Source organism: Theobroma cacao, chromosome 10, assembly GCF_053813885.1.
Source record: "Theobroma cacao isolate CCN51 chromosome 10, ASM5381388v1, whole genome shotgun sequence".
Classification (NCBI taxonomy): domain Eukaryota; kingdom Viridiplantae; phylum Streptophyta; class Magnoliopsida; order Malvales; family Malvaceae; genus Theobroma; species Theobroma cacao.
Genome location: NC_142648.1, coordinates 7,802,774 through 7,816,355, shown reverse-complemented (window position 1 = coordinate 7,816,355; position 13,582 = coordinate 7,802,774). Strand labels below are relative to the sequence as shown.

At 34.3% G+C, this 13,582-nt stretch overlaps 1 non-coding gene across 1 annotated transcript; it reads right to left on the bottom strand.

Moving 5' to 3' along the window:
- Positions 1–6,237: 6,237 nt before the first annotated feature.
- On the bottom strand, positions 6,238–6,344 carry LOC148760335 (small nucleolar RNA R71). Its single transcript, XR_016023312.1, has one exon. It is a non-coding gene; the product is annotated as a small nucleolar RNA R71 (small nucleolar RNA).
- Between the last annotated feature and the right edge of the window lie 7,238 nt (positions 6,345–13,582).

The window sequence follows — 13,582 nt, the reverse complement described above, 5'->3', positions numbered from 1 at the left end:
AGTTATGCAACTAAGTTATTTTAAAACCTCAAACTAGTTCAAATAGGAATTTTAAGATGAAATTGAGAATTTTAAAACCCCAGAATGACTTAATATGGTGATTTGGAGTTCGAGAATTAAATTGGAGTCAATTAGGAATTTTCATACCATAGGGGCAAAATGGTAATTTTGCCACTCGAGGGAAAATTTGGAAAGTTGGATGAAAATTTTGATCAAGTTTGACCAATTGGAGTATAATTTGAGATTGAGAAGTGAAAAATTTCAATTTCGAGCATAAGGGCAAAAATGTCATTTTTCGGGTCCACAAGGGCAAAATTGGAATTTTACGATTTTACACCACCATGACATTTTTCAAGCTCCAGAATTTTACCTATTATTATTTTATGCTATGGATAAGTATTAGAGCATTTATGGTGGTGAGAAAAGGCTTAAAAATTAAGTTAAAACAAGTGGACCAATAAAAAGGTGACATGTGTTAAAAATTAAATATTTTTATATTGCCATTTAAAAACCAGCCCATACTCTTCCACTCATAATTTGAAGGCCGACCAGCACCTGCAGAAAAGAGAAGAAAAGAAAAGAAAAACCCTAGGGAGGAAAAACTAAGGAAAATTTGTTGAATTTTCAAGAAATTGGTGATTAAAGGTAAGATTTTTAATCTTAAGCTTGAAATTCATCTTGCCCATGTATTCTTTTCCATTTTCCATGAATTAAATTCAAGTTTTCATGAGGGGTAATATGCTGGCCAAATTTAGAGAGAGAAAGTTGTTAATGAATTTAGTTGAATTTCAAGGTAACTTAGTGTTTTTAGGTGTTTAGTAACATTTAGTATGAAAATTAAACAAGACATCCACATGCCCATTATAGAACCTATCTTGGCCGAATTTTATGGGTGAGGTTTGATGATGAATTTGGTAGTTTTTCATGCCCTTTAGATTGTATTTGGTGCTTAGGAATACCGAAAATCGAAAACGGGTACCGAAAAATTTTACTTCCGTTAGTTAGCAATTTGCACAATAATGAGGGATATTTTAGTAATTGCACTTAGAATAGATTTTTATTGAAGTGTGTGGAATTTTAGAGAGTACTGAAAGTGCAATAAATTAATTGGAACCGAATTGGACGTTTAAACCTATTAAATAGTGTATAGTGTGCGATAGGCCGAACACCTCCCATTTCATTGCATGCATTCATATAGAACATAGAATAGTTTTGTGACAATTTAGCATAAGTATATTAAATTTCTTGTTGCACATTATGTATAGGTGGTGAGCCCTCGAATAAGGGCAAAGGTATTGCACCCGAGGATCAAGACTATGAGTGTTGTAAATTCCCGTCAAAGTGAGTAACCACTATTCATCTTATCTATCTAGAGTATTTTTACAATCGTTTTTATGATTTTAAGAATATTGAACCTAAATGAATTTTATGTTTTATGACTAATAATCGATTTAAGGAATAAGGTTTATGACTTATTTTACAATTCAATAATGTTTTTTGAAAATGTGAGTATGTGGAGACCAACCTTTGATGTTGCCTATATATTTAAGTTTACGTACCTATGTTTGGAATTGATGATTTGTGAACTGATACGTGATGACATATGTGGCTGGGTTTTTGGGTTGTGAAATATATAAATTGTTTGTTTTCCTTTGACAGGCTGGGTAGTATTATGTTAGCCACATTATGCTGTCAAAATTTTATTGATTGGTAGGTTATTTAATTAGCCACTGTAGTAGGTGGGTTTTCATGGACCAGCCTATTAGAGGGGCACGGTAAACCCAGTTATATTTATCTTAGTATGAGAGGCGCAAAGGATATCTCCTAAGGTACGATAGAGTTCACTTCACGCCGAACCACCACTTGAGGATGAACTCTGCCAATGCCAAGGGATGGCTAAACTATGTTTTTATGAGTAGTTGTTAACTTAATAACCTTGGCGGACTCGGTTGAATGCCTCGGCCAAGGTATCACCGAGTATGATTTTTGGCACGAGCCAAGTTTTTAAGAAAATCATAAGTCGTGATGTGTATTATAATCAAATGTGTTGTTTTATATGATTTGAAACAAGTACAAAATGTTGTGGATTATGCTATGATGAAAAGTTAACTGTCTCCATTTACTCGGCTTTAGACGTGAATGACGGACTTTGTTTACTCACTGAGTTTATGAAACTCACCCTTTCTTTTTAACCATTTCAGGTTCAAGATAGTCTGTAGGCAGTTGATTTCATCAAGAATCTCTTTGGGACTTGCTTCCTTGGAAATCATAGGTCTACATTCTTGCACACTTTTGGTTATCTCGGGGTCCATATGCCACTGTAGGATAATTTTGAATACTTGGTTTACTGTATCACTATGTGTTTGAATTTATTTTGTTCTTACGCTATAAAAATTATTTATGCATAGTTCTATAAATATTGTTTTATAAGAAAATAGAATATATTATCGAATATTTTTATTTAGTCTAATTAGCCAACTTTTCACTCCAAATGGATGATTTAGATTACAAAAATTTACTTTTGATTGGAAATGGATATCTTTCTACCATATGTTGTATTTTTATCATGTTTGGAAATTTTTGGGTAAAAATGACCAAAATACCCCTATGTGGCGTAAATTTTATTTTGATTGTTTTTTTTATCTAAAATAGTTTATATTCTCTTAAAACTCGATATTTAGTAACTATTGCTCACAGGGGAAGTGGAAAACTGATGCAAGAGCCTTGCAAGGTTTCGGTTGACATTTTGGGTAATGAATGTCTATCGAGACTTCGCAGCGGTTGTCACGGGCTCGAAGGGAGTGCCGGGTCATGACATTCCACATGTAGTATTAAATACTTATGATGTTGGTACAATAATAGCAACTCATAGCTCAATCATAAACTTGGTTAAAGTAGAAACTTCTATAAGTTTTTTCTTCTTTAAGTTTGTCAAGGAAGCATCTTTAGTTCTTCCTTCATCCATCTTTACCATAAAGATACTGTGAAACCTTGACCTCTATAGATATGTAACTAGAAGTAGATGCGATAACACGGACTAGGAGTAATTTTATCATTTTCCTTGGTGAGCTCCTAGAAGTGGGTTTTCTGATATTATTAAGGCCTAAGTAAGCCTAAGGAATAAATGAGTGATGCATACAATAATGAAATAAGTGAAGAAAATAAAAATAATAATAATTTTCACGGTAAGGGTAAAATGGTTATTTTGGGTTTTGGGTCTAAAATTTTAAGTTTTCATGAACCCGAGTACCTCTAATCTATTATGGACCTTTTCTTAGTGTCAAAAGAGTAAAAAGTTTGAGCCAAGTGGAAGAAGAAGGCAAAGTCAAGTCAACTATTGAATGGCATTTTTGTATATAAAAGGAACTTTAGTTAACTATAAGATAAATATAAAAAATTTCCAATAGCTTCTTCAAACTTCCAGCAGCTTATTCTTCTTCTTCCCATCTCTTTTCTCCATTTCACGTTCTTTATCTTCCATGGAAGCCTCTTTAAAAACCTCCATGACTTTCTCAAGTTAAACCCCAATTTTCATGCTTTTATGCACCTTTTCACAAAGTCCTTTGTGCTCTTTTACTTTTCCACCTTAAAACCCTCAAAAGTCTTACCTTAACACTTTCTTTCACTAGCTAGGTGTTTTAGAGAGAGAAATAGAGACTTTCTATAATAGCTTGAGAAATTTTGAAAAGGAATTCAATTACAAATCTACCAAGGTGAGTAATGAAATTGAGTTGATTTTTGAGTTGCTGAGAATGGCTAGTGGCTAGATTTGTGAGTGTTTTGTAGTTGAGGTTGTTTATTCATCTTTAGTGTGACTAGAATGGTGAAAATAAATAGCCACTTAATGGTAATTGAAAGCTAGTTAGGAATAACTAGTAGAACATGATTTAGGAGATAGCCTTTAGAATTTATAGTTATGTGAATTGAGTTGATTGTAATGTTATTGTGTGTGATAGGTTCCAACAAGGCCTCACACCTCTACACGGAGCATTAGTCGATCCACAAGCATTAACAAAGACATGTGAGTGAACTTGCATAAAAAATGTTTTGGAATAAATGATTATGTGCTTGATTGAACCACTTGAAATATTTTATTGGTTTTTCTTTAAAATTGCATGGGAACAAGCCCTTGATGAAACGTTGTATGTTGTGAATGTGTAATATGATGAATCCTTGTGCTCCTCTATTATGTGGATATATATATGTATGTTGTGTATGGATAGTTACTATTGTGTGATAATTATAACTGCGCATGTGCGGTGTGGAAGTGCACATGCCGGTGATGATGGGGTTCGAGAGTGTGAATGATGATATTACTTGTGGGCGATGTCGGGGAGCACACAATGGCATTAGCTGTGCGCGATGTGGGGGAGTACACGATGGCATTAGCTGTGCACGATGTGGGGGTGCACACGATGACTTCGGTTATGTGGCGTTTGGGAGTGCACATGAACTGGTTGAGGCGGTGGTGGAATATGTGTTTATATATGTGTATATATATATATATATATATATATATATTTGCTATATAGAGAGGTTTGGAATTAATATGTATTTGCATTGAATATTGAATGTTGAAATTGTTAAATGCTTCCAAATTGAATTGCATTGTAGCAAAACTGGATTTTTATTGTGACAAAAATTCTTTTAACTTAATTGCCTTGTTTCTCGTTGCAGCAAAATTCATTCTCGCTGCAGCGAGAAACTCTCAAGTGCTGGGGAATTTCATGGCTCGGGTTTTCATTGCAGCGAAAATGCATTCTCACTATAGCGAGAAACTCTCGGGTGGTTGGGTAAAAATGCTACTCGGATTTTCGCTGTAGCGAAAATGCATTATCGTTGCATCGAGAAACTCTCAGGTTGTTGGTTCAAAATTTTACCCTAAAGTTCGCTGTAGCGAGAATGCCTTTCCGCTGCAGCGAGATTTGTTCTGTTATGCTTGCCTTGCTTGAACTTTATTATACTTTCGCTCTTTAACTTTTTTATTGATCATGGATTTTTTAATACTAAGGCACTAAGTGATCCAGAGTTGAATTAAGGGTTTTTAACCAGAAATTGAGCTAAATTACAGTGTTTTCAACATAAGTGCATCATGTTTTCTAAAACTTCCCATATTAATGCTTGTTCCTTTCTTGTGTTCACTCACTGGGTTTATACTCACTCTTTTAAACTTCATGTTTTCAGACTCAGAGGTAGTTAGAACCTAGATCGAGGCATTCACGTGCATTCACCCTTTGGTAGGTATTTTGGCATTCAGTAGTCGTACCCTCACCCAAGGTCACTTCGCTTGTCGTCAAGAGTCTTTTGCATGTGCACATGTACATTAGATGTTAAGTGCTAAGATTATTTTGCAAACGATATATGTATAGTTTGATTGATGATGCCATTATGAGATGGCAATGAATGACAATACTTCATTATGAGATGGCAATGAATGACAATACTTTGGCTAATACAAATATAAATATTTGGTAACTATGTTATATTACCAAAATGCGTATAGTTGAGAATTGTGGTTTAGAAATAGTGATGCATGATTGATGAAATGATGAACTTAATTATATAAAGAGGCTTGCTTGGGCTTAGTGGGCTATGCCCATTGGGCCCATACGCCGGTCATGGCCCTGATTTTAGGCTGTGATAGATACTAAAGAATGTTTTCCAAGCTTGTGTCCTTATTGTAGTTGTGTTCATATTTAATAATTAAGGTAACGTGATAACTTTATTATATAAAGTTATTTGTTATGATCCAGAGATTAAGACGACATTTAGAACACGTCGTAGGGAAAATCTGGAAAATTCTACTCATATTGATACAGTGGCTGAACAACAAAGAACGTAACAAGTCCAAGAACGAGTAATGGAAGAAAATTGATCGTTAAGAGATTATGTTGTTCCGTTAGTACAAGAGCTTCAATTAACCATTAGAAGGTTGGCTATTCAAGCCAACAATTTTGAGATAAAGTTGGCCATCATCTAAATGATTCAAACTTTAGTCTAATTTAGGGGTTTATTGAATAACGATCTAAACGCCCAAATTTCTAATTTCTTAGAGATATGTGATTCTTTCAAGCATAATGGATGACTGATGATGCCATCAGACTAAGACTTTTCCTTTTTCGCATTATGGGACAAGGCGAAGATATGGTTAAACTCACTTCCTATAGGCTCCATTACAACTGGGATGACCTTGCTCAGAAATTCTTAGCCAAATTCTTCCCCTTAGCCAAGATAACGAAAATGAGAAATGATATTACATCATTCACATAGTTTGATTCTGAGTCATTGTACGAGGCTTGGGAGAGATATAAGGACTTACTAAGAAGTTGCCTTCATCATGGTCTTCCGAAGTGGCTCCAAGTTTAAACATTTTACAATGGGTTGAGTGGTCAAGTTTGAATTACTATTGATGCCACTATGTCAAGACCCAAGTTCGGGGACCATGATCGGCACAACAGCATCGATGGGAGTGATCCTCTTAACCCATGTAAACCTAAAATGAACAACTAAATCAAATAAGCAGAATTACCTCATGGGACTCATCACCATGGAACCATATATCAAACATGCATGAACATATTATATCATATAGGAATATGTCATATTAGTTTGCCCACTCATGAGCTTATAATGTGGAAGCAACATATGTTAAAGTAACATATATAAGTCATCTTGTGGCAATTACAAAGTAAGGCCGTCTTGTGGCAATTTGAAAATACATGCCATTTAATACAAGACATAGCAAAATAATATCAATGATAGTCAAACATAAATGACCAAACCAAATAAGACCAGCGGAGTGCGACTTAGAAAAGAAAAGGTTGATGCCTACTGGATGCCTTATCGAATACCTAACATTGCTAACTATAGAAATAGCTACTTCCAAAGGACAACAAGCTCAAGCAACTACTGATTTGCAAAACAAATGCATTTTACATGTGTGAGTTATAAATAACTTCGTGAGCAAATATGGATAAGGGGAACAAGCTAAACAGAAGAGTGTTTGTCCTAGATACTTTTAAAATAAATGCAAGTAATGCATTTCAAGCAATAGCAAAGTTTAACTTTCAACCATACTAAATGTTCAAAGAGTTTAGGAATTCAATCCCTAGGCAAAATCAAATATCCCAAGGTGCGAGTTATGTGCCAAGTATAATCATGTATCAAAAACTTCAATACCATTGTCTCGACGGATACAAACTTTTTTAAAAGGATTTTATAAGGTTTTGTTGAAAAGCCATTCTTAAGCCTTCGAAATAAGAATAGTGGTTTGTGAAACATTTAAGTATTTCCAAGAAAACAATTTATAAGTATCAGACTTTAAATCTTTTGTAAAAGATATTGAGGAAAACAAAGGATTAGTTTCAAAGAAAATGAAATAATGTTGTTATCTCTAGAAAATCCTTGAAGAAAATGAATGAATTTCAAAAATAACATAATATGTATTACATTGAGTAAATCAAGTCTTAACATCAAAGTCGGGCAATTACCCAATCCAAAGATCAAGGTCAAGACAAATACCAAATCCAAATGCTAGAATAAAAAAAATAGCAACTCAAGCACCATGGTCGAAACAATTGCCAAATTTAAGGACCAAAGTCTAAACAACTACCAAAACCAAAATCAACAATATCAATTCCAAAGTCCAAAGTCGAAACAAATATCGAATCCTAATGCCATAGAGTAAAATATAGTTACAAATAGATTGTGGAGCGCTAGATAGCATGGACAATCAAATCAAAGCGTGTCATAGCACCAAAGTGGTTGGATACATAATAGTCATTAATCGTATATTAAAGGAGGTAGGATCGTATCAACTACCAAACAAAACCAAATCAAACCAGATAAGACTCTGTTAGCTACCCAATCAAAATTAAGCATTGTGCACAATGGCTAGTGGCTACTGTTATTAGTTACAAGTTCATAACTAAAGTAGGTTCCATTAAAACATTTTGTGTTATGTTTCCAGATATCCAAATATTCATTTCTAAACGAAAAAGTGAATCCATTCACCATCCAAAATCAAAGGGTTAAAAACCAAATGAAGTCAAAGTGTTCAAAGTCCATTTCCAAACACAGGATGAATCCAATCATCTACACAATAGAAGTTCGAAGTGAAGACTAAATGAAAATCATCAATCCCAAAGACAAACTGATTCGATGCTAGGGTTTATGCAAAACTAATCATTTTTTATTCAAAATTTTTAAATCATTAATCAAGCAATTTTCCATAGACAAATATCATTTTTTGAGGCATCTAACAATTGAAAGGCTTGCTCCCCACACTTAAAACTAAATACATAGTTACATATTTACGTGGTACACCTAGATTTCATAGAACAAACTTGAAACCATTGTTCATGTCAGAAGGTTAATCAAAATACGTTTTAATGCGAGGTTGTAGCATAGACATGCTTAATTAAATTAAAATACATAAAAATACCATATCTACCCACCTCTTGAAGCATGCCTTTTCCTTTCGGCACCTTTCTTCAAATGCTCGACTCCTTCAATAAACTCAATTTACTCCAATAGCACTAAAAATAAGGTTTAATTATCAATATTCTTAAAAACCCATAATAATTTTGGAATACTTTGAATACTGATTTTTAACTCTAATCTTTACTTATTCCTAATCATTTCCATAAATCTTCCATCCAAACCTCATACCAAATAATTAAACAACTTATTTTACCTATTTTTGCTTCTTGGTGTGCTTTTAGTGGAGGAATTTAGCCAAATCTTGAAAACCTAAAAACATTTCTAGCTTTTAAAGAGAGAAAACAAAAATCATCAAAACCAAGTTTTGGGAGTGAAAATCCTTACCTTTAACACTTAGAATCCAAGATTTGATGATGGAGTTTGAAAGTCTTGAAGGATGTGAAATTTAAGAGAAAATGGGTGGAAGAACAAAGAGATGTGAGAAAAATGGATGAGTTTCAGGTTTTACAGCTTTTAAGCTTGTTTTAGGTTGACTGGTTAGTCTAAGGTCAACTATAAAAGGTCTATAGTCGATTTTGGACTAGAATTTGTGCACTTCCCCTATTTTTACTTCACAAGGTCGACTCTCTATGCATTGGGGTTGACTTCTTAGGTCTAGATTTGCAAAAATTATTCCTTTTACGGCCTACTTCCATTCTAATTCTATTCCACAACCTCCATAATCCTTTGTTGTGAATTCTCAAGGATGAAATTAAAGTTCTTTGGCTAGTCTTTGTATTTCTTAAGCTTACCAAGTTAATTGTCTATTTTACCCAAGTAAATGGAAACTACGGGGATTAACATGTTGCTGGTGAAGCTTTTATGGGAAAATCCATTGATGAAACATATGACTTATTGGAAGAAATGGCAACGAACAACTATTAGTAGCCATCTGAGAGATCAAAGCATAAAAGGATAGATGGAGTTCACGAGGTAGACGCTATTACTGCATTAATAGCACAAATAGCTACCTTTACTAAGAATTTGATTCTTTTGGTGTTCATTCAGTTTAGAGTCCATTTGTTTCTTGTGATTATTGTGGAAATGGGCATACGAGTGTTGGTCCCAAAGAACGTGCTAGAAGGGGGTTGAATAGCACTTTCGAAATGACACTAAAATTCCTTCCAAGTAAAAAGTTAATTAAAGGAATTTGAAAATGGAAGTTTAAAGCTTGTTGGAGGAATGATTTAAGGGCTAAGAATAAAAAGAAAGAAAAAGAAGGTAGACAAAACACAATGATTTATAGTGATTCAGTCCCCTTGACCTACATCCATTACCTTGATAAACAAGGATTTTCAAACCAATTCCCTAAAATCAGTGGAATTCCCAAGCTTCCACCAAGCTTTTACAATGGCTTTTCACAATCTCAGCCACAACCTTTAACAATGGTTTTTCACTAGATCAACCAAAACCCAAAATGGCTTTTCAAAGGCTTAACCAGAGCCTTTAACAATGGTTTTTCCAAGGATCAACCAAAACCCAAAACTAACTTTTCTAAGGCTTAGTTAGAACCTACCACAACAACCAAGCTAACCCAAGCTTGATCAACCCCTTAGAGTGTCTCTCACACTCTAAGTAAATAGAAAATAGAGCAAAGATAAAGTACAATTGATCACTTAGCTGATCTAAGATGTACAAAGTTAAGCTCAAACACTCTTTCAAAGGATCGAAGTGAAATATAAGTGTAAAGAGAAAGTTTTTGGTCTTCTAAGCTCAAATTCACTTTGGATAACTTCTCTATCTTGTTTTTGACTGTTGGAGAGGCTTTAAATACTTGCAATATCAATTATGGTCGTTGGAGACAAAAACTAGCCGTTTCTGGCCGTTATTGTCACGACCCGATTTCAGAGCCATGACCGGCGCATGGACCTAATGGGCATAGCCCACCAAGCCCAAGCAAGCCTACTTATATAATCTTGCTCATCATTCCATCAACTATTCTTAAAGTCACCTTTCATACTTCTAATCTATAAAAACTTAATTAATATGCTATAGCAATCAAAACTGCATTTCACATTAACCCAAAAAATGTTAACCATTGCCACTCATGGTGGCTTACCAATCAGAATATACATATATGCTCTAAGGCTTTCATTTTAGTTCTTTGCATCACATGTACATATTTACAAACAAAATGACTCTGGGCTTTTAGCGGAATGACTAAGGTGAGGGGACGGCTACTAAATGCCAATATACCAACTAAAGAGACGAAACTACGTGGACACCTTGGCCTAGGTTCCAACTGCCTCCTAATTTGAAAACATGAAGTTGAAAACAGTGAGTACAAACTCAGTGAGTGAACATAAGAAGGGAACAAGCAACAATAAGGAAAGTTGATAATCATGATGCACTTATTTGAAAATAATGCAACTTAGTTCAAGTTCTTATTAAAATCCCTCCATTAAACCCCTGATTATTAAATCATTTAATGATGAAGGAACTATATTTAGCATGAAATTTGAAAGAGAGGAAATTTCAAGCAATCATTCCATCTCACCCAGCTCATGTGCATCCCACCACATCGTACACATAGCCGGACCGTATCACCATCCATCTCCCTTACCACCGTCATCACCGGCAAGTGTACACTTACCTCGCACATGCACCGGTTGCATTTGTCACACAATGGTACCATTTATGACATAGTATACTTATATATATCAGCATCATACAAAAACATATGGATTCATCTTTTTACACATTTCACATTTCACAACATTAAACATTTTATCAAGGGCTTGTTCCCAAGCAATTTTAAAGTAAAAATCGATAAAATTCCCAAATGATTCATTGAAACACGCAAACATTTCCCCCAAACATTTTGAAATGCAAGTTCACTCACCAGTCTTTATTGATGTTTCGGTGGGCTCTAACTTTGACTAATGGTTCAAATGGGGTTGAGGGCCTCGTTGGAACCTATCACGCATAAAAACATCACAGCCAATCCAATTTACATTAATATCACTCCAAACGCCATTTTCCCAAATCAAGCTTCACTAGCCCTTCCTATCTATCTTCCATTACCATTTGATTGGCTATTCAGTTCTCTACTTTAGTAACACTAGAAATATCTAAACAACTTTAGCAATACACAATTCATAACTCTAATTATTAGCCTTTATCAATAACTTAAAACCAGTCCTAATTTATCACTCACCTTGGTGGATTGTAATCAAATTTCTTCCCAATAGTCCTCAAGCTATCATGAAACCTCTCTTTATCTCTCTACAAAGTTCAGCTGGTGAGAGAAAGTATTAAAGAAAGAATTTTAAGGGTTGTTTAAGGTGAGGGAGTAAAAGAGTATGAAAAGCCCTACAACAAGAGTATGAAAAGCCCTACAACAGGGTGTGTAGAGCACAAAAATTGAGGTTAGTTTGGGAGAGTGATGCAAGTTTGAGAGAAGCTTTCATGGAAGAGGAGAGAAACGTGAGATGGGAGGAAAGAGAAGAAGAAGTTGCTGGAAGAATGAGATTTTTATAGTTAAAGCTTATCTAAATCTTCATGCAATTACAATAATGCCCTTAACAAGGCCACTTGTCTTCCTCATTTTCTTGTGCAATCTTTTACTCTTTTGACACTGGAAAAGGTCCAAAATCATCTGAAAAGGTTCCCTTAAGTAGCCGCCAAAAGTCCTAGCTTCAAAAATCCCCTAAACTTGTTATTTGTGGAAATTACGATGAGGGCTGCAGCTCTCAATTTCCAGCGTCGCGGTGCTCAAATGTTCTGTTTGAATTTGTTCTCTTAGTGCAGTACTTCCACTTTAGAAAAGATTTTGACCACCTTCCCATCAAAACTGGCCAAAGTGGTAAACATAAAAGTTGTAGCCCTGCCTCTTATCTTTCTAATGGTATAAAAATCATGTCATTTGGATTTCTTTAGTGGAAGATATTCTTAAAAAACCAAAACATATGCAAATAAAGCCACAACCCATTATACACCTTTCTTCACCAACTGAAATTATTTTTGAATCCTACTCCTATAACGATATAAAATAATTATAAGTAATGTAAAACTAGCATCATTAGCTCAAATTAAACCTTTAAACATAAGTTCCACCTCAAGTTACGCATCTATGAAAGTCTAGGTTTCACAATTATTTTGTCCTTTTGTGCTTAAATTCAAATTTTCTAACAGTGTGCTCTTAGTTGACTAACCATGCTTTTTAGTCAAGTAAGTATTCTCTGTCTTGTAATCTGCTTTATTCTATTAATTGGTTAAAAAAGACTTTGATCGATTAAGAGCTTACTATTTCTAGAGTAACCAGCTTCACCGACTTTTTTTTGTTTGATTAATTCTTTTCTTAGCTTGGTAACACTGATATTCCATTTCCCTTAATTAGCCATGAGATATGTTAGTCATCTAAGACTTCTTGAATTGTTTTTCACAAATTTGGCTGCCTTCATTTTGGATCTTCACTTTTGGATTTTAGCTAACTAACTCCCTTGATTAACCAACTAAGAGGCTTCTGTTTGTATCCAGCACCTGCTTAATTGATTGAATCCTGTATTAACTAGTTAAGACCTTTCTGTCTGTCTTTAGTGTAGCACCCAGAATTGCTTTAATTGATTAAGGATTTGTGTTAATCAGTTAAGACTAATCTATCTTTATTAAAGCTCTTTCCTCTTTACTTGTTTAACCAATTAACCCATCTTGCAACTAAACAAGCATCTTGACTTGCTTTCAAACACCAAATATTTTAATGAATTTAAGCTTTCTCTTGCACACTTAAACAATATAGTTAGATACCAATGAATGAGAATATTTTGTTATCATAAAAAACATATAGAGTCAACATTCTCTATCTCTTATTTTTGATGATGACAAAACACTCCTAGATTAAGAATGCGATGTCTATGTTCAATAGGAATGCTTCAAATCTTTGTGCGTAATAAGTTGCTCCCCCTTAGTTAATGCATCTAGTTTTCTTTACATAATATTCAACAAAACCAAAATATTTCATCACACACATAAATTAAAATGAAGACCTATTAAACTCTATTTATCTTAGTCTTCCTTCTTTCTTTTTTCTTTTTCATCATTAAATAAGATATTCAAAACTCCCCCTTAATGAGTGCATCTAGACTTTCCTTTAATCTTCAAA